The sequence below is a fragment of the Argentina anserina genome, chromosome 7 (assembly GCF_933775445.1).
Source record: "Argentina anserina chromosome 7, drPotAnse1.1, whole genome shotgun sequence".
In the NCBI taxonomy this organism is placed as follows: Eukaryota; Viridiplantae; Streptophyta; class Magnoliopsida; order Rosales; family Rosaceae; genus Argentina; species Argentina anserina.
In genome coordinates, this window is record NC_065878.1 from 9,379,390 (window position 1) to 9,407,278 (window position 27,889).

A 27,889-nucleotide genomic window follows, 5' to 3' on the forward strand; every position below is an offset into this window, starting at 1 on the left:
ACAAAGCAGTCTGATCGTCAACATACTTTATGATCCATCTGTTCATGAAAATAGTTTTTCTGTGATTGGATATACAGAAGAAGAAAAAGTACATAAGCAGAGAAAGGAAAAAACAAGCAGAGAGGATTGCAACTAGTGATCGCTAAACCCAAACATGATGTATTAGGGAGTTGTATTCTGGCCAACTATCTCAGATCACTGAGATCAGCTGTGTATAAAAGCTAGTAACATAGAAAGTTCAAACATAAAAGTATTGAAGATTTAATACACATGTCGAATCTTAATTAGCTATAAAACACCAGTAATCACTCTAAAATTTGATAAAGCTTTCTTACGATTAATTTGTGGGTGGTACTAGAAATATTCGTTAAGGTCACAACACCTTAAACTACAAATATAAACCTGCCAGAAAAGACAGAGTGGCGTTTAATCAATGAAATAAATTCAACACCATGCTCTTAAAAAAGATGGAACCTTATATCACATAGTAAAAGCAAACGATAAAAAATCCAAGTTTCCCTTACCTTTCTGCATCATATGGGGGAATTCCAGAAAGTGAGTTCTCTGTACATGGTAAATCATATATCAGTACTATTCAGATTTATTAGAAAGGAGAGGCCAGTTATAAACTTTCTTGGCTCTATTGTCATGTAAACATGATGACAAAATTAAGTTAATTAACCATATAAACATAACAGACCTTCCATTTTTGCTATGTACATTACAAAGTGTGAGCCCATTGCAGGTGTAATCAAATACGCTCCTGACGTCAGGGTCCTATTAGAGAAAGCAATGTTACTGTACAGCGGTTGAAGAGGAGCCTTTGAAAATGTATATCATGATGCAAAGTTGAAAGTACCACTTGGGTAAAGGGGTAAATACATGACTTTCTGGTGTAATTAAAGCATGATCTCTTTTGAAGACACTTCGTCTGAATCCTGGAAGGCCTGAGAAGCAAAAAATGAAACACAGACATCAGTTGGTTTAACTTTCTATTGCAATAGCTATTAACATAAAACCACAACCACAAACTAAACAGTAAAAGAAAACGAGATTTACTCATTATTGATTCCCAATGAACCAAAAACACAGTAAGAGTTTACAAGAGTCCAGCTTTGTTTGTTAGCTAATATTTGTATTCTTATCTTACATTCAGACGATCATATTTTGTTTGAGGATAATTGCATCGAAGTTGCAAGAAATCCATTAGAAAGTCTAATAACTAATGTAATGCTGATGACAACAAAAACATGTACTTGGCGGATTATAGTAAATCAAACATGCCAAAAGAGACTTGATTCAAATAAAGAAATGGAAGAAGAATTAGTCGTCTACATATAATGCTGATGTAGGGACATCTCGAAATCTCGATCCCAAACCAAAACACTAGAGACAATAGTTGAAAAATCAGAGACCCAATTCCTTTTGCAAAGATTTTTTTTTCATTATTATCTACATGTCTGCTGATTCCAATGACCAGCGTCCAATGAAGATCAAATAGTTCAAATAATACTTCTTGCGCCACTGTTCTAATAACATACTTATATGTGCATGATACTCATTCTCTTAATCATCAGTTCACTGAACAGACAGTAAATACAAGATTATGACAAGTCGACTTCAATTTTCCATAGCAACCAAAGACATGTCATGTTAAGTCATTAAAGAGTCACCAACCCCAAACTCAATGCTTCTGACTAAACCACAAACCAATAATCACAAATACAAGTATACAACCCACTTTCACAACCACCCAAAAATCTCAGAACATATAATTACAAAATACAGATTTGTATACACACTGACTTTGAAGATGAGCAGGAGAAAATGTAGGATTGGTGGCCTTCCAATAAAGCTGATTGGTCTCCGAACCAGAGTGCATGATGGAAGGAGCAGCAGAGAAAAAGCCACCTTCAGCCACTGCCGAGGGCATCGAGGTGATCAAGCCTGAAACTTTACAAGATTGAGAAGTTCAAATCACAAAGAATCACAATTGATTACAAGAAATGAAAGAAAGCAAATAGAAACTCACAAGAGAACCGGAGAAACGGAGATCCACATCAATCAGCGAGATAGACACTAGTACCGGAGAATTGGAGCGCTGGGCTTGACACTTAAAGATTTGAGGTGAGCTTGTACTTTAGAAAGAGCCGTCTGACTGTCTTTATCTCTCATCGTGCATCTTCTCTATCTACAAACAAGCAGATTTTTTGTTTCTTTAGGTAAATCGGGCTATTTTTTTTCCAATGTGGGCCTTTGAAACCTACCGGGCTAGAGTTGGGCTTGCTTCTCTGTAAGTCCGCCACTGCCCTCAGCAACAGAACACACAGTCACACCATCCTCACTTATCTTCGACCCGCCATCAGCTAGATCCAGCTTTCAAGGCTTCAAGTGCCTCTTCTTGGGTCGTTGGGAACTCTAAGCTAAATCACCATTAAGAACCACCTTGGCCTTGTTCCTTGAACCTTATGGACGACCCAGTTTCCTCTTCAATTTACTGGAGCTTCCCTTCAGCATGGAGAAGACTCGGCTCAGTCGGGAATAACAACTCTAAAGGAGTAGCATGCACCATCTAACTCACATTCTACCTTTTGGCCCAAGAAACATGCTCTAGCAACACTAGATCCAGGTCAAAGACACAAGGTAGAATTGGGGAAGGTATGAAAGCGGAGGGTACAGTCTCCACTTGCTCATTACGGCAGCAGTTTACATCGTTGATATCTCTAGAAGAGAGAATGTGATGTTTGACGTGCCCAGACGGACATAGATGCTAGACAGCGCACCACTAGAACTAATTCAAACCCAGACCCTGAGACTCAAGGAAGGGCAAAGGTTATGGTTAGGGGTTCGGAAAGATGGCGTTGAGACTGGTGAACCCATCAGAGTCAGAAATAGCCTTGTCAACTCCTCATCACCATCATCAGTCAAAACCTACACAGTAGAGAGATATGGACGGTCACCACAGCCGACTGATGTGTTCTCAAGCATCCAACAAGTGTGACAAAAGCCCAAAACCCTAGAGTACTTAATTTAAGGTTGGCTGGGCTCCTTATGGTGCCAAACTAATACGTCATCACCGGAAAGCCAGCCTGATAGGGTCGGTGATCTAGTGCAAAACACTGGCCTTTGCTTTGGTACCACGCCGCAACGTACACCACTAGCTATTTGATCAATAGAGACGGACCCATTGGGGACCGTCACTGAAACCGTCGCATATATTAGTGTTGTTTAGTGGCAAATATGGTGTTGTTGACCAATATCGAAGGTTACCAGCACAAGAGCTACGTAATTCTTCCCATTAACAGGCCTGAGGTATAAGGCAAGGAAGCATTGATCGAGTTTCCGTCCCAAAGGCATGAGCATATCAGTTTGAGTGAGTGGGCCCAATTTGAATAAAAAGAGTATTTTTGCAAACATTTGTGTATTTAGAAAAAAATCAATATGTCTGTCGCTCTGTAGTTTCGCACAATAGACGACTCCCATATCTTTCCTCCCTTTCTCCTCTCTAACTGTCGTCGTCTGTCTCCATCCAATAGCGAGTGGCGACTCATCCACCAAACGATGTAGCTGTGTAAGACGATCCAACATAATCTCCACCACCAAGTGGTTGATTGTAATTTCTCACAGCCACACCATCTTGATTATCACTAGATCTCTCGGTCTTCCTAGCCAGAAACCAACATTAGTTTAAGGTATGCAACTCGTCAGATGTCTGCTCTAGTGATAATTTTTTAGTGTTTGGAAAGAGATTTCTATTTTAATTCGATTTCTGATATGGATTTCCGATACGTGATTTACTATATGGATCTGGATTTGCGATGCCCTATCTATTTGTTTATTTTAGTGAATTTTGAATTTTTGTGACAGATTCTGAACACGATTGTGCTGTGTTAGAGCATCAATCTATTTACATACACAAAATGGTATGTCGATGAGTTCTTCTGGGTTTCTACTCTACTTGTTCTTTTTCTGTTGTGCTCTGGATTGATGTTTTCTCCATTCTAATTTGCAGCCGCAGCGGCCAGCATTCCCCAGTGGTCTACCCAACATGTTTAAACCCTTTGTGCTTTTGTTGAATCTAGTAGTTCAATTTCTTGTGCTTCTTTGGTTCCTCTGCGTTAATATATCTGCTCCTGATGTTTTTCTAGTTCAGGTCAGCTTTCATTTTTGATGGATATATTGCTTAAAGGCTAGTAAGACATTATAATTCAATGACATGGAAAGGAATCTTTTTATAACCTGGAAATTATTTCTTTGCTTCAGCGTGTTTTGATTTTTATCAATAGTTGGCTATTATCAAATTAAACCTTAAAAACTCAGTTGTCATGTGTTTGAATTTTTATGTATACTGTAAAAGAATAGAATGTCAACTTCCCTTTTGTTTATGGTTTTTCATATCAAAATCAAAAACTTTTGATCCTTTTTTCTTGTACAGAATCCACCTTTTGTTCCAACCTTAGTGGTTATAAAATGGGCAAGCCGCCTTAGGCAATTTGCATTTATAGTTGATTGGCATAATTTTGGATATAATTTAATGGCATTGTCTCTTGGAAGTACTCGATTTGTCGCAATATATTGTTGGTATCTATGACGCACATTTTAGACTTTTCTTTTGAGGGCTATTCTTGGTTGTACACTACATTTGTGTTTTCTTGCTTGTTTAGGGCTGAGAGGCATTTTGGAAGGATGGAAAATGGGTCGTTTGTAGTAATCCTTCTCTTTTATTTCAAATTAATAGAGCAACAGTTCTATATGATCAGCCTCCCAAGTTTTTCCGTCCCACTTCACTCGAAGAATAGCATAAGGTGGTTTAAAGTCGTTGTTGTGCTTCTTTTCGAACATATTTTACTTGAGTAGTATAATAACATGCGAGTTATTTGCAGTTGTTTTGCAGATTAAATAAAATCTGAGGCAGCCACTTGGCATTGAAGATTGCACAAGCACTGGTAACTTATAGTCATTTATGTTAATCTATAGTTCGCATCTCCAGTTGATCATCATAGATAATTAATTTTGATTTTTCAATATGTGAACACAATTCAAACAAGAACATGGAAGTGTGGATAAGGACATAAACGAGACACTGTTTACCACCCTGGTTGGTGGTGACATTACTTTAAAGCCAAACAGTCCGGCTCTGATAGTGAGCAGTACAAGCTGGTGAATTTAAAATATTGTGAAATACTGTTTTGTAGTGACTGACTTTCTGTGCAACAAATTTGCCAATCTGGAACATGAGATGTTGTGGACATGTGATATGGTGAAATTTAGGTTTGCTTCTTAAAGTATACAATAAGATGTCATGCAGTTTCATACATTTCTATCTAATACTGGAGAAGCAGAGGTTTTTGATGATTAAAAAAAAAGTTTTTTCTTTTTTTCAGTTCAGATTTTTTATTTCCGTTTGGACTTTAGCCCAACCATCAGTTGTTTAACAATAAGGTGTTTGATTCTAATTAAGTATTTGTAAGTCTATAGTTTGAATTATTTTGTTTTGGGTAGGAGTTATAGCTTAGGAGCATCTGGTCATTCTTGTCACTTGTAGAAGAGGTATCAAATCTTTGACAGCTCTAAGTTCATCTTTTATATTAATATAATATTGTTGTGTATTTTATGTTACTTTAACTCATTATTTATGAGCTCCATTTGACTAACGACAGGTGCATGTTGGTCTATGTTGAAGTTGATCAATCTAGGTTTGGAATGAGTTGTAGAGTTTTGAAACAGAGGAAAGTATTTCATTAACTCTGTTACTTGCAATTTATCATCTTATTTTCCAATTTACATTTTATGAGTACAGTCATTCCTCAGAGTTGTTGAACATATGAGAAAAATTAATAATACTAGGGGTAATTCCATCCAACCCTAATTTCAATACATTTTATCCAGCATATTAAAGCATGAGGACTGTAAATATGGTATTGTGGATTTTATCTGCTGTGATGTTCAAGGAATGTAGCTGAGGATCTAGATTTGTAAATTTTCCTTGGTAAATTTTCCTTACCAAGAATTAACATGCATCTTTCACAACTACTCTATTTGTAAATTCCAGATCTTGAAAATTGATAATCCTAGATGAATATCACTTTTTAATTTGAGTAGTTGAAAATGCATAGCACGCTGCTTATCGCACTTGTTTATTTAAGTTTTTTCTGTTGTTAGTTTGGTAAATTGCTTGTGCTTTGATATCATATCTCAAAGGGTATTTGTATGTTATCTCAGCTGTTAATTCTATGCGTGTTTCATCTCAACTGAAGATCAAATGCTTTGTAGGTATGGACCAATCTAGATATGCACAAGACTAGTATTTGTAGCAGCAGCTGTTGGCACCTTCAGGACTTATGAAGGTCAAGAATTGAGTGGGGAGATGACATTAATATGGTGCAATGGTCTGCTAGGTTCTATGGTTACACTAATATTGTTCCTCTTGTGCTGTATGTAATATACTTCTTGGCACCAGTTGGTCTGTTCAACTGTAGCTGTATCACTACTTGTTTTTCTTTCTACCAACTTTGGTTAGCATTTGGTGATTCATTTTCAATTGATATAATTATGTATAATAACAATTTAGACCATTAAAAGTAGTATAGTAGGCTTGGATGTTACTGTGCCGAGCCTGATGGTTCGGATTAATTTGTTTTTGGTTTGTGGAACCACTATGGGGACGAACAAGAAAGAGAAACTAGGGTAAATAATAGGGACGGATTGAGAAACTATTCACTGGCAGATGCTCTCTTTGACTATTGGAACCTAGTGTGGGACAGGCAACTGTGCCAAAGAAGGCATAACTTACAATGGGGATGTACCATCTTGAAACGGACAGCATTTTCGTCCCCAATGGCCTTTGGAGGGAGTTTAGAGACCGATTCCATCCTCAATAACATTGAGGGAGACGTAATAATGACCGTCCCCTTTGGCCTGATAGCTAGAAGTGAACCTTGGTTCATCATAGTCAATGACGCTACCAAACGTAGCACTAACCATCGACACTGCTTCTTTGTGAGCAGGAGCTGGAGGTAGGATAAGGATCTCTAATTCTCTACCAAGACTAAAAAGGTGAGGATTGAGAAATCGACAGGGTCACATAAACTGTCAGAAACCGCAACTACAAACAAAGATCAATCATAGAACCATCGTTGAAGCCTCATATGTTGGTGAGAGCTAAGATGACTGTCTTCGGATCTGAATGCTTCTTATTTAACATACAAAAGCACAATGGCGTAGGACTAGGTGGAGATGGCTTCATCGCCACGTGCACCATTGAACACTATGGCGCTATTTCTCAAAATTAACCTTTAGGATATGAAGAATTTACGCATCTAAATTGCATCAATATAATTAATATCTAATTATCGTATAATTTGGTATTAAATTGAATTCCGTTCAAAGTTAAAGTTATACTTTAAGTCTTAGACAACCACATATCCGTCGCTTAAACGTCGTCACCTCGGTCCTATTCTTACTATTCTTAGGTGACCACCAGAGCAAACTTCGTCGTCTTAGCAACATATAAAGCGACTAACTTTTCGTCGTCGTGTTAGATCCCTAGCCTGCAATGAACCTTTACAACTTATGCGACAAGTCTTAAACTGACTAATCTTAAGGTGACGAAACCTTTTAAATGTTAAGTGACGAAAGCTCATTAATGGAGTTCCTAGGCAAGATGATTTCTTCCATAATTGTCACCGACCACGTTTATGTCACTTCTTTATTGAAGTGACAAATGTTTTGGTTGTCACCTTAGGTTAGAAAACTTAATTTATTTTTCTGTACCCCAAATCTGCATATTACAATAAATCTCTAAACCTGCATATTCCAAACCAATACTACATTTTACAACTGATCCATGAATTGCATTCCACATCTATCACAAAAATTGCATAAACCAATGCCATCAAGTTTCAACACCCAGCAAATGGTACACAAGTATGCCAATTGTACTTACTACCAACCAGCAATTGTTCACATGTGTTTTCCACATCTCATAGCTACCAACATATTACATATACAACACAAACATCCCTAAAACACCTTTAAAACAAGATAAAAAGATGAAACTAAGAACTACCTCCCCTAGGGTGATCTTAAGGCTGCCTTTGTGAAAACATTGCCTCCAAGGATGCCAAACGTGCTTCAAAGGCCTGACTTGCTGCCTGTGTTGCTGCCTTTGTGGCTGCCTTGTACGCCTCCAATTCTGAAATTGCACGAGCGGCCGCTTCTTCCGTGAGCTGCGCTTCCTCCCTTGCAAGCCTCACTTCCTCATTGTTGCTTGAGGCTTTGTGTGCTCTCCCTTTCTTTTTTGGTGCCCGTCTTACAACTGCTCCCAACCCTGCCAACATATAAACGCCATACTTTTGCAGCATACACAAACATCTTACACACAACTAAGAAGCAAAGACAAATTTAAAAGTCGCAAAAAACAGTGTTCAATTACCTCTAACTTTAGTCCTCTTCCTTTCTTTGACGCCCGCCATAATGATTTCTACTTCTTCCTCAATCGAGAGGGGTTCCACTTCTACAGTTCCCAAGTCTTGTGGGTATGCCCCTTCTTGCTGCTGCAGCCTTGCCTCAAGTTTTCTTTTAACTATTTCCTGCCATAATTCACAAAGACATAAATGTTTATGAAGTTAATGAACTGTTTAAATGGCAGCAATAAGTATCAAATTAAATGTAGAGCTCACCACTTTCTCCTTCCTATTAGGGTCTGGACTGTACACATCCATGAAAGCCTGAACACGCGACGCTAGATGTCCTTTCTCGGTGTGCGCCTGAGCTCGGTAGCTATGAGTTGTTGGCCCGGAATGGTGGTTGATTGGGTTTGGATTCTTGTTCCAGTTTGCCTTGTTGGTCACTCCTTTTCTAAAAATTAAGACAAAATAAAACACAGTAAAGAACTAAAATTACAACATAATATTTATGTAAATTATTTGAAACAGTTAGATCACTTACAAGAAATGGTTAGCTATTAAAGTGAACGACCAACCACTGCCACTACTCTGGCCTATGCAGAAACTCCAACGGTAAATCCTCCCTTTCCTTGTGAAGCTTGTAATGTTCATGGCAGTCGTGCTTCTAATTTACATACCTACATTATGACTCATTGTTGATAAACTCCAACAACTTCAAATCATTATCGTTTATGACATAATTAGTCTACAAAACTGATACTATGAATATTAGTAATTAGCTTAGGGTAAAGTAAATAAGTAATAGAAACCGATACCAAGACATAATTGTAAGATGCTTGAAAAATCACTTTCGCAGGAGATCGATCTTTAAACAATAAAAACACTATCAATGGCCTAAACTAAATTTCATTTCAATTAAACAACAAAAACACTTTCAATCTTTAAACATAAACACTAGAAGAAACAATTAAAAAACAAGATATTCATGTTGAAAATACATGTCAATCCATCCCTGGGTTTCTTGCACCGAATGCTCAGGAGTTTAGGCTAGGGCTAGAGAGAGAGAGAGAGAGTAGTGGATCGGTGAAATGATAGAGAAAGTGTTTGGGTTCGATCAGTTTAGGTTTTTTATGTCGATGAGTTTCTGGGCTTATGTAACTTGAAGCCTAGCGACGCAAATAACTCAATCTCGTCACTTAAGTCTTTTAAAAAATTTCATTCAAACTTTTGGTGAACTTCTGCAGACCTTTTGGCGGAGATGTATGCGCGCCTTTATGTTTAGACTAAGGTGATAAGAATATTGACAGAATTTCCTAACATTTCTAATTTCATTATTCATGATACATTCATTCATTATCGATCATGATAATTTCAATGTTCATGATACATTCATTCATTAGTTATCGATCGCCAGAACAATATTGTTTGATGAAGTAGTACATGCAAAATATAAATTATGTTTTTTAATCGATCTCCATCAATAATCACCATCTTCTTCTTCTCATTCTTCTTCACTCTCTTCTTCTTCATCGGTGCTAATGTCGCCACTATTGATCTCCAATATCTCTTCATTTTGTGCTTGACAACTCAACTCAATGGTAAAACCAACATTTGGACTATACTGAGAATGCTTGTACCGTAGGCTCCTACTAAACTTCTGGGACTTGATTCCCGATAGGAGGTTTATGATCATCATGTGTTGCCAGTCTACCAGCATTGTACACATTTCTATGAGACATCTCATTGACGACCTTCCAAGTGTCACCCTCATTTGGATCTTCTAAGTAGAAAACTTGTTTTGCCTGTGTAGCAAGAATAAAAGGCGAATCCTCATACCAACTGGTTGATGTGTCTAATGACAACAAGTCGTGATCTAGCTTAGTCCTAATCCCAGTCTCTTCAAAGTCAATGTTGTACCATATACATTTGGACAACACTACTGGCATGTGGTTTGTATACAGTAGTTTGACAATATATTAAAGATTCTCATAGTACTTACTCGATTCAGTTTCGTACATGACCCCACTGTTCTTGGTCTTCAAATACTGATCTCTTCTCCATGAGTTAAACTTAACCTCTTTCACATAACATGCTAAAGAAATCATGTGTGCTTGCAGTCGATATGCCAATTTCAATAACTCTAGGCTAACATACGGGTGATTTTGTTGCCGAAGATCTATGACCTGTAAGATAACTTATAGTTAATTCAAGGCATGTTAATGACAGCTAAAAATAACACAATAAGCACAGAGCTTTTATACATACCCATTTGAGGAAATATGGGTGAAAACTCTTTCGATGTTCTTTCTCACCCTGGTTTGCATTGAAGAGTAATTCATGTTGTTTGATGAAGTAGCATGCTTCTTCACATGCTTCCAACACCATCCAGTGAGCCTCATCAATCTCTTGTTGCCATACTCTTTTATGTGTCAAGCGATTAACCGGTCGCACGAGTTCGAAAACAATAGAAATATTGTATTGTGATGGATTCAGGATGTCTGCATTTTCTGGATGTGTGACATTATGCATGTATAAATTGCAGTATGTGACACACTCATGTACAATGTATCGCTCACAAATACATCCCTCAGGGTAACGTGTATTGTTAACCGAAGTTGCTTGCAAAAGTAAAAATCCAATTAATTACATGAAGTTCAAAAGCTCTATATATGTTGTTTTATATAATTGTAAAAAAAAGTACTACCTCTCCACGGGAAACATCTAGTTATAATGGACATGACCTGTTAGCGACACTTGTTTAGGAAGGTGAACCAAAAGATAAACCATGATGGTAAAGAAATGTGGAGGAAATATCATCTCAAGCTGACAGAGAATCAAGACTATCTAGCACATAATTTTCAACTCAGGCGTTCGCCTTTTCAACTCTCTAGGACATAATTTCTTAAACCATTTTGACAGTGCTATTAAAGGCTTCATGATGTTCTCAGGTAAGAACGGTCGGATAACCATAGGAAGAAGACGCTGAAGCAATACATGACAGCCATGTGTCTTTAATCCGTGAAATGTTTTTTCATGTAAATTAACCTTACTCCTCAGACTTCCTGCATAATCGTGTGGGTACTTAGCATCACAAAATCATTCCAATATCTGAACTATAAATTCCCTCATAACGGTTAATGATGTAGGAGGAAGTTTGCCAGTCCTTTGTTGTCACTGACTTCTTCGTACGTTCCTTTCTTGCAGAGCAGCTCGAGCTTTTGGACCATCCTTGGACTTTCCTTCAAACCTAGAATAGTTCCAATGATGGTGTCCCACATGTTCTTCTCAATGTACATGACATCTAATCAATATATCACTAAAATAAATGTCCAATAAGGTAGCCTCCAAAAGTAGCACTAATGAGTCCAACATACTCTATTTCTTGGATTATAAAGGTGCTTAAAGTCTTCGTGCAAACTAAGCACAAGGTAATCTTGAGAGCGGATGTGTTATAAAATTTCCTGACACAGATGGGGTTTTTTTTCCTAAATTTAATCTCCCCATTAAATGCCTCACCCTTGGACCGCCAAAGATGGTCATGATGTAGCCATCTCTGGTGATCCTCGTATGCCATTCTTCCACATATATGATCTAAAGAAACATCATCCAAACAAATAGGGCACACCTTGTACCCATGAGTATGTGAGCTTCCAACATCCCCAAACTAGGAAAGTCACTGATGATCCCAACATTGCTGCTCTTATGGTGAAAGTAGATTCGTCATGCTGGTCAAATGTAGGGACTCCATGACAAAATAGTGTTATGAGCTCATTGATCAATGACTCCATAAACACACGAGTGCATTTTCCTGGAGACTTCAGACCTGGAATTAACAAAGTTAGCATGTTAATTTCCTTCTTCATACACATTTTTTGAGGTAAATTGTATGGCAGCACAACAATGGGCTATTTTATGTGAAGAGTTCCCATTGTTCTAAAATGATTAAAATCACTTGTTGGAAGTCTGAGGCACACATTTCATTTGTCATTGGAAAAACCCAGAAATGATATGTCAAAATGTCACCATGCCTCCCCATCTTCTGAGTGCTTGAGATCATCATCATTCGCTTCACGTAGTCCATGTCACCGCATTTGTTTTGCAGTGTGTGGCAACATGTACAGGCGCTTCAGCCTAGGTGTCAGAGAGAAGTAACGGAGCACTTTCCGGGGAACTTTTGTGGTCTTCCTACCTTTTTCATGATGCATCCATCTAGGAGATCGACATATAGGACAATAATGACGACTGGCATAATCTTTATAAAATAACACAGAGTTGTACTCATATGCATCAATTGTTTGATAACCCAAACTAATATCTTTCAAGATCTTTTTAATCATTTTCATACTAAGGGAAAAATGTGTCCATCATACAGCAATCCACTAATATAAGTACAAATTTCATCCATACAATTATTTTCGGTACCATTTCCCACTTGTAATTGCATAGCTTTTAATACAACACCCAAACCAATCTTATTGCTCCTAGGATACAATGGGGTTTGGTTTCTTCTAAAAGCATGTCATACTTTTGATAATTATCATCTACAACATCGTTGAACGTAGGGGTACCGTCAATAGTCTGGTCATGCACTACATCAGCCTCGTATCCATCATAATATGGAAAAGTATCATGTAGGATATCCACAGGTGAGTTTGTGGAAGAACCGACACCACCACTAGAAGATGTCCTCTGCTCAACATATTGTCTTCGGAGTTTACCCCTTCATGGTTCTTTTGAAACTTCACCGTGCATGTTCCATACAGTATAAGTAGCCATCATACCACTATGAGACAAGTCTATATACATTTCATGTACTGAAACATGCACATTGTTATGATAGTCATGATAACCATTACCTTGCCTATTGGCCCATGTCACAAACTCGCTAATCTCATTAATGTACTTATTATCACTGGAATGGTACTGCATCCAACTCCTTGATAGAGCGTGTGAGCGTCTCACAATTAACCCTGTAAAATGTCATCATTAGTATAGAATAAGCAGAGGTCGTTCAGTTCGGAGAAGTGAAGGGAACACAACACTCATCATGTTAATGAATTAGGGGGGTTTTAAGATTGATTGTTTAACTACTACTGAAAAGAAAATCCTAAATTAATTATATACAAGTGATCGACAACTCAACACATCACCAAGCACTAGATTCACTCAAGATTATGTAAGACACACACACAATAACTAGGGGCAGCAAGTAGATTCGATATACTCTAAGTCCATCTCAATTTCAATTCTATTTAGAGACCTAAGCGGTTCATCTAATCATTAAGACTTCACAATTATTTAGAATCAACGAAGCGTCTAATCCTAAACATATGTTAAAAGGTCAAACAACACGAAGCGTAGAGGTTAAACACAAAGAAGCACATAAGCACAGTAAGCCGAATTGAAGATATGTGAATATGCATGACGTCACTCATCATATTTAAGCATGAAAATTCCTAGAACTATATCTGCGCTGAGTAAGTAGCGATGATCGAGAGAAAGAAGCGTCTAACTCGATCAAAGACTACTTTGGTATATGAAATCGCAACCCAAGGACAGTCATGGATGTGGCAACCTCAAGACTTGATTTAGATGCACAAATTTAAGGAATTAATCAAAATAAAACCTAAAGACATATCAAAATTCTACTGCCCTTGACCAGAATACACAAAATCAAATTATAAACAAGAGTTTATACAATCGAAACATAAAACCGAGTAAATATGAAATCATATTCTTCATATATATAACCGAAAATAAATCTAAGAATCCTTTAATACAAATCGTAATACTATAGAACTAAAAACTGAAATACAAGCCATGGATGAATCACACTTTAAGAACCTTGGAGGATTCGTCGAAGAGTGGTGGAATCAGTTAAGGAGGAAGGGAATAGGTGATGCGGTTTGTGGTGGTGATGGATGCTGCTAGTGGCTTGAATTTTCTGAAAGTATTTTGGCAAAGATCTGGCTAGGCTTTTGATAGGTGCACTTTGTGCGATGTTCTTAACATGTTTTTTAGCTACAATTGTACTTTTCTTAGCCCTTATTATTGTCATATTGAGTCATTGAGTCGAGTTAGGAATCTTTAGTGGCGTTGATTGCCTTTTGGTGCTAAAACGGGTGTAAAACGCAGAAATTGTCGAGAGTATTATAGATTAGTATTCCTTGTCGAACTAGGAAACCTAGTTGGGTTATGATTATTCGACATTTTTGTAACATTTGTGATTTATATTTATTATTTTCTTTCCTTATTTTCAGAATTAAATATGAGATAATGACTTGGAAATTATGGAAAGAAAGAGGAGAAGAAAGAAACAAAATGAGAAAAAGGAAAGAAATAATTTAGTTTATGAATAAGATGAATAGGAAGAAGTATGCAGCCTCAAAGGAGGGAAGGTCCATCCGGCAATTAAAAGGAAAGAAATAGAAAAGAAGGAAACAAAAGAAGAAAAAGGAAGGAGAGAACAAAGAGATAATTCTGAAGAATGCATGTGGCCTAGAAAAAGCGAGAATGAATGTGACCAACAAAGATGATCATCATTCAATCGAGACGGAAAAAAAAAAAAAAGGGAAATAGAGAATCAGCCCATTACAATGCAGCCCCTCTCACTTATTCCTCTATAAATAGCATGTCTTTCCTACACATTGGGATCTCCATTCTTTCACAACCCAAGCCGAAATTCTGCCCAAATATCCAGAAAATTACAAGCCAAAAACTTCATCCATCTCTACCAAGCCGTGCTCCCCCTCTTACCTCTCCAAATCCGAATTCATCTTGCTCCATCCATCAAGGTTTTTCTAATGTGTGATTCGTCCATTGCTTGTAATTTTTCTTTTGGTTTTCTGAAATTTTTGATTTTATTGTATGAATACTTAGATGATCTTTTTGGTTTCATATATGAAGAATATAAATTCAGACTTCTTTGGTTTTATGTTTTGATTGTATGAACTCATGAAATATGTGTCTATGTCGTGTATAATAGCTATAGGCAGTAGGTTTTCGAAATAAATTTAGGTTTTATTTCAATTTATTCCTTGAATTCGTACATCTAAATCAATGCTTGAGGAAGCCAAGGCCATAGTTCTCCTAAGGTTGCGATTTAATTTACCAAAGTGTTCATTGATTGAATATGCGCTTCGTGTTTCAATTATTGATACTTGTTTAGGGTTGTGATAGTTCTAGGAATTTGCATGTTTAATCAAGATGAGTGACGCCATGCTTGCTTACATGTCTCCAATTCGACTTATTGTGCATATGTGCTACTTTGTTGTTTAACTAGTACGCTTTTCGTTGATTGATCTCGACTTTACCAGCTCATGAACGGCATTCGTCAGACTTGAGCAGTAGGTTTCGACTGTGTTGAACTATTTGTAGCATATGTTTAGGATTGAACGCTTCGTTGATTCTAAATAACTAAGAAGTCTTAACGATTAGATGAACCGCTTTGGACTCTAATTAGAATTGGAATTGAAATGGACTTAAGAAGAATCAAAATAATTCGATGCCTATATGCTGTTTTATAAGTGTCATACATGTTTCTTGCGTAGAATTCGTGTTTTGGTTATGTGATGAATGGTTGATCAATTATATATAAGTAATTTAGGATTTATTTTAAGTTGTAGTTTTAGAATCTAAATCAAATTCCCCATTAACATGATAAGTTTTGAGGCCTTTTGATTCCCTGGACTGAACGATCCCTACTTATTCTATACTAACGATGATGTTTTTCAGGGTATTTTATAGACGTTCTAACAAAACGATCTATCATTTTGGTGCCGTTGTCGGGGAATTGATTAATTCTCAATGCTTTGAAGTGTTACTATTGTGTTATATTGTGAATTGTATAATTGTATTTTGTTTATATGACTAGTAATCGTAAATAGTGTATATTAAGTTGTATAGAACAAAAATTTTTATTGTGTATATTAAGTTGTTATTTGTTATATTGTTGTAGTAGTATGCCTATAGGAAACTTGTTACACATAGTTAAAATTTTTATTTTTTTATTTTTATTTTTAAGGAAGCTAAATGTTTATTTATGTTTAGTTTATTGTAAGTTATAAAGTGAACGGAATAGGTAAAGTCCATTTTGTTCATATTAGTCTTAACCCTCCATTTGTACCTTGCAAAGGTCTCTTGGGGTTGAGGGCGGCTTTTATTAACACTTTGCGTGCAGTCTAACACACAAAGTTATTCCGAGTTGAGTAATGGGCATGCTATTTTCATTACCCTAGTTCAAGGTTTACAAAATTGGAGCTCATAGGCCCATAGACTGACATACATCTCGGTGATGGAGTCGATTGGGAAAGCATTCTTTCGAGGTTGTGGTCCTTGTGGTGTCCAAGAAATGAGTCATGCCTTATGACTATCTCTGATTCTAGCTATCCAGCCTTCTGAAACAAATGAATGATTTTGTGTCTAGACGAAGTACTTAGGCCGCATGTCCACCTCGCTTTATAACTTAGAAAATAACTTTGTATAAATAGACGTATATAGCTTCAAAAGAAAATGATATTCTAATTTTTAAGGTATATCGGATAAAGCAAAACCCTTACCGGGGGCTGTTTCAGTCCATTGCATAGTTAACTCCTCTGCTCCACGTACCTTAAAAGTTTAGGATTGTGTGTGAATCAAATCAATTAGACTTAGTATTACTCCTACACTTGTAGATTTCGAAACAAAAAGAAAAACATTGTCTTTAAGTTTAACTATATTTGTATTCAATTGCTAAACATTTCTTTTATTTCATTTTATACTTAATCGCTAACATTGTGTGTGTCTTTGTATACCTTCGTTGCCAGATAGTAATTTTAAGAAAGAGTTGGAGAAATATATTGTTAACAGTTGATTGAAGCTCTCAATGACTTGGGAAGGACGACAAGTGTTGCAAGAAGCAGAGTTCCACCACACTCTAACTTTTGATTCATGATTTGCATTTAATTTAACTCATACTAACTTTTACTTAATCATTAACATTATACTAACTTATTCTTTGAGTTCCCATGTTCACTCTTCTAACGTTCTTTCTCTTGATGCGATGTAGTTTAAGAGTGGATGAACATGCATCGAGTTTTGATAGTCATGTCAAAGAGGCACAAATTTGGAGGTGTACAACTCCAAGTGGCGTCGCCTATAACTTGAAAAGAAGTGAAGAATCTAGGCTAAAGGACTATAAAAGTTAAGCGCTGCATGGGAGGCAACCCATTTCAACCGTACCTGTGGAGGAGTCGTCTACGGGAGTTTGCATTTTCTTATCCCTTCCCTCTTATGGTTGAATTGTATATGTGTGATCTTGGTCTATACTTACGAATTACATTCTGATTCTTGAGCTTACATTGAGGACAATGTAATTTTCTAAGTGTGGGGTAGGGTTGCATGATCATTGTTTGCTGATTTTTGCTTTGATTTCATGATAATAAACGAAAAAAAGAAAGAAAAAATAAAAAAATATCAAAACAAATCGGAAAAAAATGTGTTGTTTTGAGTATTAGGATGCCCCTAAAGTCTAGGATGATTATGTCTCTAAATGCATAGATGATAGTTTTGCATTCTATAAGAATTGAATTGTAAGTTTCATTGATAATGTCGATTTGGTATGTACATGTGAGATGTTGATATGGCATACATGTTTGGTTAGTCTGAAGTCCATAACAACCTGTGAATTTTTGAGCCTATATATGCTTTCTTCATGAGATATAATATGAATTTTCGTGGTTTTTTTTTAACCTCATTATTCTTTGCAAATTTCAATGACTATGTGCGTTAGCTTTTAATGGACTTTAGAATTTACTAGAACTTACTTTTGTGATTGTTGAAACTTTTAAGTCATAAAATACTCTGATTTTGAAAGGGATTTATGGATCATTTTTAGGAGTACCACCACTTTAGCCAAACAGCCATGTATCCCTATATGTGCCATGTTTAGGACCCCTTAATTGAACTCCATTTGAGCTTACATTGAGCCTTTTTTTTCATCACTTATATTATCTCCATGCTTAGTATAGTTACCTCTACCTTGTCCTATAGACTTGGCAGAACTCTATTTGAGATGATGTTGTGATGATGTATGAAATAAGTGTGGGGTGAAAGACATGTGAAAAAAAAGAAGAAGAGAAAATCAAAGCTTTTAAGCATATTTCCAGAAGAAAAAAATGAGATCGGCAGAAAAAAATTAGAGATCAGTCTTCTATTTGTGATTTGGGGTGGAGTAGTAATTGAAGGTCTAAAAATGTTCATTTGACCTTTGTCTATTTTCACTTTGACGTTTATAATGATGACTGGACCCAACTTGTTGATATTTGGCCATTGATGGTGTTTGATGTCATAAAGACGATATTTACTCTGTTAAGTCTATAGGATTACCTTTGTAATTCATTAATATTTCATGCCTTTAGCTAAGCCTAAACATTCACCTTATATAATGATCCTAATGATTCTTAAAATGAGCAAATCTTGGTTTGTGGAGATGATCACAAGAGTTGAGCATATGATTTTGGTCCATTTGTGCATTTAGTTGTTAAATGAGGTTTTCCTTTTGTTATTCACAAAGTGCTTTCATTTGATAAAATATGCAAGCTATTTGATGTTTTATTATCTTTTCTCTTGCATATACTTGTGTGTGAATCATAACCATAAATCTGAGTGAAAAGAATAGAGTATGCCTTGTGAGGAGGATTGAATTCACTAAACATGTTATGTCCTTATTGTCTCGTTTCTTACTTATTCATACTATGAAACATATTTATGAAACTTGGAATTTATGTGCTTACATTCAAATGCTTAAACTTGAAAGCTATGTATTTTGAGATTCGGAGACAATCACTCAGGGGCAATAGTGTATTTGTATTTCGTAGAATCTTTGTTTTGTTTAATTTTGCTAAGGGACTAGCAAAAGCCAAGTGTGGGGTAGTTGATAGGCGCATTTTGTGCGACATTCTTAACATGTTTTTAGCTACAATTGCACTTTGCTTAGCCCTTATTATTGTAATATTGAGTCATTGAGTCGAGTTAGGAATCTTTAGTGGCGTTAGTTGCCTTTTGGTGCTAAAACGGGTGTAAAACGCATAAATTATCAAGAGTATTATAGATTAGTATTCCTTGTCGAACTAGGAAACCTAGTTGGGTTATGATTTTTATTATTCGACATTTCTGTAACATTTGTGATTTATATTTATTATTTTCTTTCCTTATTTTCAGAATTAAATATGAGATAATGACTTGGAAATTATGGAAAGAAAGAGGAGAAGAAGGAAACAAAATGAGAAAAAGGAAAGAAATAATTTAGTTTCTGAATAAGATGAATAGGAAGAAGTATGCAGCCTCAAAGGGGGGAATGTTCATACGGCAATTAAAAGGAAAAAAGTAGAAAAGAAGGAAACAAAAAAAGAAAAAGGAAGGAGAGAACAAAGAAATAATTCTGAAGAATGCATGTGGCCTAGAAGAATGGAGAATGGATGTGACCAATAAAGATGATCATCATTCAATCGAGAAGGAAAGAAAAGAAAAAAAAGGAAATAGAGAATCAGCCCATTACCATGCAGCCACTCTCACTTATTTCTCTATAAATAGCATGTCATTCCTACACATTGGGATCTCCATTCTTTCACAACCCAAGCCAAAATTCTGCCCAAATATCCAGAACATTACAAGTCAAAAACTTCATCCATCTCCACCAAGCCGTGCTCCCCTTCTTGCCTCTCCAAATCCGAATTCATCTTGCTCCATCCTTCAAGGTTTTTCTAATATGTGATTCATCCATGGCTTGTAATTTTTCTTTTGTTTTTCTGAAATTTTCGATTTTATTGTATGAATACTTGGATGATCTTTTTGGTTTCATATATGAAGAATATAAATTCAGACTTCTTTGGTTTTATGTTTTGATTGTATGAACTTTTATGTTTTGATTGTATGAACTCATGAAATATGTGTCTATGCCATGTATAATAGCTATGGGCAGTAGGTTTTCGAAATTAATTTAGGTTTTATTTCAATTTATTCCTTGAATTCGTACATCTAAATCAATGCTTGAGGAAGCCAAGACCATGGTTCTCCTAAGGTTGCGATTTAATTCACCAAAGTGTTCATTGATTGAATATGCGCTTCGTGTTTCAATTATTGATACTTGTTTAGGGTTGTGATACTTCTAGGAATTTGCATGTTTAATCAAGATGATTGACGCCATGCTTGCTTACATGTCTCCAATTCGACTTATTGTGCTTATGTGCTACTTTGTTGTTTAACTAGTACGCTTCGTTGTGTTGAACTCTTTGTAGCATATGTTTAGGATTGAACGCTTCGTTGATTCTAAATAACTAAGAAGTCTTAACGATTAGATGAACCGCTTCGGACTCTAATTAGAATTGGAATTGAAATGGACTTAAGAAGAATCGAAATAATTTGATGCCTATATGTTGTTCTATACGTGTCATACATGTTTCTTGTGTAGAATTCGTGTTTTGGTTATGTGATGAATGGTTGATCAATTGTATATAAGTAATTTAGGATTTATTTTAAGTTGTAGTTTTAGAATCCAAATCAAATCCCCCATTAACATGATAAGTTTTGAGGCCCTTTTGATTCCCCGGACTGAACGATCCCTGCTTATTCTATACTAATGATGATGTTTTTCAGGGTATTTTATAGACGTTGTAACAAAACGATCTATCAGCTTTATGTATGAGATGTGCTCATTTTCCGTGGGAATGAGGTGCTATATATAGCGGAAAAACCCTAGGGAGGTCGGCCACAAATTTTGAACCAAATTGGTTTAGGTTTCCTAGATTTTCTCAATTCGGCAGATCTGACCTTCGTGCATTATTTTGTTCATAACTCACGCTATAAAATAGCTATTGAGGTGATTCCAATTTCATGAAAAACTAGAATTCCATATATTTCTATCCATATATCGACGCTATCTGACTCATCGTGAGCTGTCTTAGGGAGTCTGTCAAAGGTGGATGACGTAAACTGGCATAATTTTGATTCTGATAAGGATTGGACTTTAATTGCATATTTTCTTCCTCCTTTAATCCCTTGTTGTTTTGCATGAATTTCCTCTTTTGAGTTAGGGAGGCAGCTCTCTCTCTCTTATCTTATTGGCAGCCTTCTTTGAATTAGAGAGGCAACTTTCTTTGACTCCCTCTTTATTCATTTGTTGCACCTTCATTTCTTCTCATTTTCAACTGTGCATTATCCTTCAATGACTCCTTCATGCCTTGATTCTTCATTTAATTCTCCTTGATTATCTCCAAGGGTAGCACATAATAGGACTCCTTAATTCTAGCTACATTATCTCTTTTTTAAAACCTGAAAATAAGAAAAGAAATGAATAAAGATAAGATAATACATTAAGATAAAATGGCTTCTTATAAAAAAGTCTATTTTGACACATGAAATTAGAAAATAGTCAAAAGAGATTGTAAAATTAGAAAAAAAATCAGTTTTTAAAAACCTTTAAACCGTTGCCCACCAATTTAGCAATATTTACAAGAGTGCCATTCCCTAAAACCATTATCTCAAAAAAAAAAAAACGATCCCAGAATCCCAGATCGGTGGTTCTGCAACACCACCGCGCCCTTGACCCTCAACGCCGCCAAGAGGCTGCCTTCCCGACTCTAGCCACACCTGAGACATCGATGCCGACCTCGAGCAAAGCAGGGAGGTCCTTCACCGAACACCACAGTTTCCTTATTGAGCTTGGACCTGAGATCGACGACCTTGAAGCTTCGTTCAAGCTATTCTCCTTCGATATCTCCGCGGTGAGATCCACACCGCCGCCCCCAAGTTCAAGGATGCCACTATCATTCTGCAACTCATTTGTTCCACCTGTTAGATCGTTGTTGCGAGGACGTCATCAAGCTCATCGTTCTTAAACTACCTGTCACACTATATATCACAGAACAAAATTAGTGTGATAGGTAGTGTGACAGCAGGTGTGATAGTGAGTGTGACAGAAGGTGTGACAGTAGGTGTGATAGCAGGTGTGATAGCGGGTGTGCCAAGAGGAAATGTCTAAATACGCAAAATTATGTTAAAATTCAAAAGAGATTGTGACATGTAGTGTGATAAGAAGTGTGATAGGTAGTGTGATAACTATTATGATAGGCAGTGTAATACAACACATTAATGTCGATATTTAGATTGTATGAGTTGATTTAAGAAATTTAAGATCACATAATAATAAACAAAGATACGTTATTTCTAGTCATTCTTCATCTTCTTCATATAGTCACAACAGTCACATAAAATGTTGTGACATGAGGTGTGACAGAACGTGTGACTGTGACAGTGGTTGTGATAGGTAGTGAGACGGTGGTTGTGACATGTATATAGGTATGATAGGAGTTTTGACAGGGGTTGTGACATGTAGTGTGATATTGGTTGTGACAAGTAGTGTGACAAGGGTTGTGACAGGGGGTGTGATAATGGTTATGACAGGTAGTGTGATAGAAGTTGTGACAGGTAGTGTGACAGGAGTTGTGATAGGTAGTGTGACAGAGGTTGTAACATGTAATGTGATAGAAGTTGTGACAGGGGTTGTGATAGGTAGTGTGATAGAAGTTGTGAGAGGGATTGTGACAGTTAGTGTGACAAGGGTTGTGATAGGTAGTGTGACAAAGGTTGTGATAGGGGCAATGTGTGTGACAGTGGTTGTGATAGTATGTGTGATAGTAGGTGTGATAGTGGGTGTGACAATAGGTCTGACAGTGGGTGTGACAGTTAGTATAATAGGTAGTGTGATAGTGGTTGTGACAGTTAGTGTAAATAGATAGTGTGACAGGTTGTGTAACAGGAGGTGTGATAGCGGTTGTGATAGTAGGTGTGACAGGTAATGTGACAGTGTCTGTGAAAATGTGGAAATATGCGAAATTTTGTTAAAATTCAAATGAGATTGGTATAAGGATACTCAGAATGAAGATAATAGCTAGAATTAGGGAACCTTGAACTTCGGTTTCGCCGGAATTGCTTGGAGCACCGCCATCGATGGCGGCAACCCTTTGCGATGGTTGTTGTGCCTTATACGGTTGGTCGATTCGGAGTGGGTAGTATATCAAATGAAAGAGGGGAGCGAGATCTTTATAACGGTACTAATTTGTCAAAATCTATGCCGGACGAGAAAGTTATGGCCGAAATTAGAAAAAAAATGAAAAAAAGAAGAAAAAGAGTGTGAAAGGGCAAAATAGTCCAGAAAATATTTTTAAAGTGACTTTTTTCTAATTTTGTTGACCTTTTTATAATTTCCACTTAAATTTGATGATATTTTTATAATTAATTCATAAGTAATGATTTTTTTCTAATATAAGTTGGGAGATGGTACCTTTTTATAATTTGCCCTAAGATAAACTTGTCATAATCTAGATAATTGTTGTCTTAAAAAGACACATATGAAATAAATAAGCTCATTTAGATTACGAAAGTTTCCATTTCACAATAGGGAACTTACTCAAACAAGTAAGTTACTAGAATATGAAAGTTCAATCAGGAAAGTTACGGAATAATAAGATGCACAATATTAGCAAAAAATACAATATATGCACATGAATAATATTTACTTCTTCTTCACCTTATGCCTCCGGTTAGGGTCTTATCTCATTCAGGAGAACACTTCAATTTTTAAGTATCTTGCCTTCAAGGGTTTTGCTTTCAGATTTGGGAAACTTTCGACAGCATCTCCCTACAGGTCCTCAAGTAAACAAATATCTAAACCTAGGTTGCACTTGAGGAACGATATAGTGATATACTATCGAAATCTACTCCCAAAACTGAAAACAAAACCACATGAAATACAAGCTCGCTCAACAAAGTCATGTTCTCCCAAACTGTCCAAATATGGGACAATTCAAGAATCAAATGCCATACAAGTGATTCTTGAACGAGAATTCTAAGCTAAAAGGAAACCAGTGAATTTTTGTAAGAGTTCACTCTTACACATATACAACCGGATAATAAATACATACATAGTAAATAAAATTGAAATAAAAAAACTCATGAAAGCACCATATATATGATTTTCATATTTACACACAAATCAACACTAATTATATCTAAATTCCATTGAGAAATCCAACACTAAAGACAACAAACAAATAATTAGATGATAAAGTTATTAGATGATAACAACAATTGCAAATTTTACTTTTCATTGCCTAGTTGATGTAAGTTTTATATCTTTCATATTTTTGTTTGTTATTTCATACACTTTTGCATCATATCGTTGTAACCTTGATATTCAATAATAGTTGTCGTTTCGATTAAAAACAAAACTAAGCAATTGCTCCCAAATTAAAGTCTCATGTAGCTAACCAATTGCCTTCCAATAGTCCTTGTCTAAGTCGTCGTGCTCACCCTATATAAAATTACTTAAAACGAAGCCTCGCGTATTAAAAGCCCCCGTCAACTCCTTCGATTTTACAATATTTGTCAACCATTCCTATTGCGTTTCACAACAAACCAATCATATGTGTAACCATATGCTAGGTGTTCCTGGATTATGGATGATTTTGATCGATATCCTTATATATTTATAGGCTATATATATATATACAGTCCTTATCCAGAGTGAAGCTTCACTCTGAAATTACAGAGTGAAGTTCCAATTTGAGCACACTTTTCGATCAACGTTTTTCACCATAAGTGATTCAATCTTTTGGTATGATATTCAAGATCATCTCTACAAAATTTCATTTAATTCGGACATCGTTAAGGTATTGAAATTAGATTAAATGAATGAATGAATTAAAAGTGTTCAACGTTAACCGTTCGTGTAAATCTCAATTTGAAAGCTCAAACCATTGTCAAATTGGATGAAACTTCGTAGCGATGATCTTGAGTATCATACCTAAATATTGAATCGCTTATGGTGAAACCAATTGACCGAAAAGTGTGCAAAAATTGGAACTTCACTATGTAATTTCAAAGTGAAGCTTCACTGTGGATAGAGACTGTATATATATAGATATATGATTTTGATCCCCACAAGCTTCTGTGGGGAGCAATAACGTACACCACAGAGCTACTCACCTGCGTGACTATTATTAAGGAATAGAAAGGGACGAAATCATAACAACCCCTTACATTATAAATGAAATGATCTGATGGATACAAAAGCTTATGACCAAATACTTTTTCTTTCCCCCTTGTCATCTCTAATTCTCTGTCTATCAAATATCATATATGATCGATCACTGTTTACAAGTTCAAAATGAATAGAGAAGGTTTCTACAAATGAACGCGAAACTGGGGATTGATCAGAGTCGAACAGATAAAGGTTCCGCACTTTTGCAAATGAAGTCAAATTGATAGGAGCCGGGGAGAGAGTTTCTGAAATGAAGACGGAGATCGATCTGAGTCAGAGATCTAATATGCAAGCACCAACAAAATTAGGGAATTTTAGTAAAAAATTGGTAATCTTTGATGTAGTTGTAGGAATCAAATTGCTAATAGGCCTTTTTTATAATGAAAATTGATGATGGTGTTCCAAGAGAATTACTATTCTACCCTCGTGTGTGTCTTAGCCTATTAGGTTTTCTGTTAGAGATAGATTCACATCTCTGTAATAGATTAGGACTCCGAATCCTACGGGATTCAGGTTATGTAATGCCTATATATAGGCCTCATTATCATCAATAAAGATAGACATTTTGTTCCATTACGTTGTTATTATTCTCGTTCTGTCTTGTCAACCTAAAGATAGACATTTTGTTCCATTACATTGTTATTATTCTCGTTTTGTTCCTCCTCAAACACGTTATCATGCACTTTGTTCTAAAAGTGTATGAGCGACGAGGCCACCAGAATTTTTAGAACCCTAGAAAATCCAAAATTCTTTTCCCTTGACAGCCTCACTTCCTTTGAACCATCAGAAGAAGAAAAAAAACCTTTAGGCACCCCGACAATAACCTGTCGGCAAAAAGCAGAAGAACTCGTTTTCTCCTTTGGACACCGAGAAAATTTCTCTGGGCACCCAATCTATCATGCTCTCTGCTCTGCCGTCGGCGTTTGTTGAGTCTTGTCCCTGTCGCACTGCTGCCCAACTCCGCCCCTCTGGCGTCTCTTGTTCTGCCGACGACGCCGCCGCACGCACAAACTCCTAGACGGTAAGAAAACTCAGCATCGAGACGCCCCCAAACCCAGTGCTCCGATGCCTCTACCTCGATCTCAAAACCCAGCTTCGACCCGAAAAAAGTCGGACGCTAATGACCAACGCAGGCCCACCCCTTCTAGGCTCTCCTTGTAGTGCCGCCGAAGCCCAGCCTTGCACGACATCTCTGGACGACGTCGTGCCATGTCGACATGGATTTGCAGATCGAGAGATCGACCCGGATTCGTAGAGTTCGACATGTCTGACCCGATTTCAACCCCAAGCCGACCCGTCTCGAATTTGGGCCTATGGCCTGATGAGCCCGATAGGGCCTTTAAACTATTTCTCTTTTCCCCTTTTTCTTTCCCTATTGCTTATTAAATAATTTATTTGCACGTTTTCGTTTTCTAACTATGTTTCACGTGCTTGCATAGGAAAAGTGATCACTCTTCGTACTATGGTGATGACATTCATGCCGAGATGGACGATACATTTGTCTTCTACATACGATTTCGATCGTATCCTCAACAAATGTTTTATGTCATCGGACGAAGATCGAAAAGGAATTCATCAAGCAGCTTTTTGCATGACAATCAATTTGGAGAGCAATTTAATTATATGCAGTCTATTTGGAGAGACTGTATAAATTATCGGGCACTATTAGCCTTTTTCATGTCTATTTTTTTGTCTTTCTTATAACGCCGATGAGACCAAAGAGGGATGTGATTCCCCTATTGGTCAATGTTTTTTGTGTGACGGACTTGGGGGATTACGTTATTATTTAAAGGGAAGAAATCGATTTCGTGTGGTTGTTTGAGTACACCGCTGTTTTAGGTGCGATCATGAGAATCGCCGATATGCATCGATTATTTTGTGACCATATACATCACAACCTTTCTAATTCGGTTACATACTTGAATAGTTGTGATTATTCGAAACCTATACAGCCCTCGTTTCTTATGGATGCGTCGTCATCGCGACTGTTATTTGAATGTTTGAGTTTTCATAAACTCATGTCTATAAACGATAATCCCAAGGTGTACGTACTCATTTATTTGAGTTGATTCATTACTCTGATGCAACACTATTTGTTGACAAAAGATCCCAAAAATAATGAATTCTATGGGACACACTTAGAGTGATTCAATAAACATATATGACGTTGTATTACCAGAGTTGACCTAGAAACATGCTCTACATTCGAGAAACACATGCCATTTTTGGCACCCGTATCTCTTTTTTGAGGAAATTTTGGAAACGGAAATGTAACATTCTTACATCCTCAAGTAAGCAAAATTTTTGGGCCTCAGGCTTAGGCTCCGCCTGATCCAGTATGCAAGATTTTGTTGCTACGGACTTTTGATTAGTCAATCTATTTTGACTATGTTTTCTGCTTACT

The 27,889-nt window shown here is 36.6% G+C and overlaps 2 long non-coding RNA genes across 4 annotated transcripts; both read left to right on the top strand.

Moving 5' to 3' along the window:
• Nucleotides 1-3,477: 3,477 nt before the first annotated feature.
• LOC126801783 (uncharacterized) lies at nt 3,478-4,457 on the top strand. Its single transcript, XR_007672875.1, has 3 exons — nt 3,478-3,692; nt 3,868-3,923; nt 4,013-4,457. It is a non-coding gene; the product is annotated as an uncharacterized LOC126801783 (long non-coding RNA).
• A 79-nt stretch (nt 4,458-4,536) lies between these two features.
• On the top strand, nt 4,537-6,605 carry LOC126801782 (uncharacterized). 3 transcript variants are annotated; one of them, XR_007672873.1, is made up of 4 exons: nt 4,537-4,805; nt 4,884-4,946; nt 5,503-5,550; nt 5,661-6,605. It is a non-coding gene; the product is annotated as an uncharacterized LOC126801782 (long non-coding RNA). The 3 variants fall into 3 exon arrangements; XR_007672872.1 differs by having other exon boundaries at nt 5,503-6,605; XR_007672874.1 differs by lacking the exon at nt 5,503-5,550.
• Nucleotides 6,606-27,889: the final 21,284 nt, after the last annotated feature.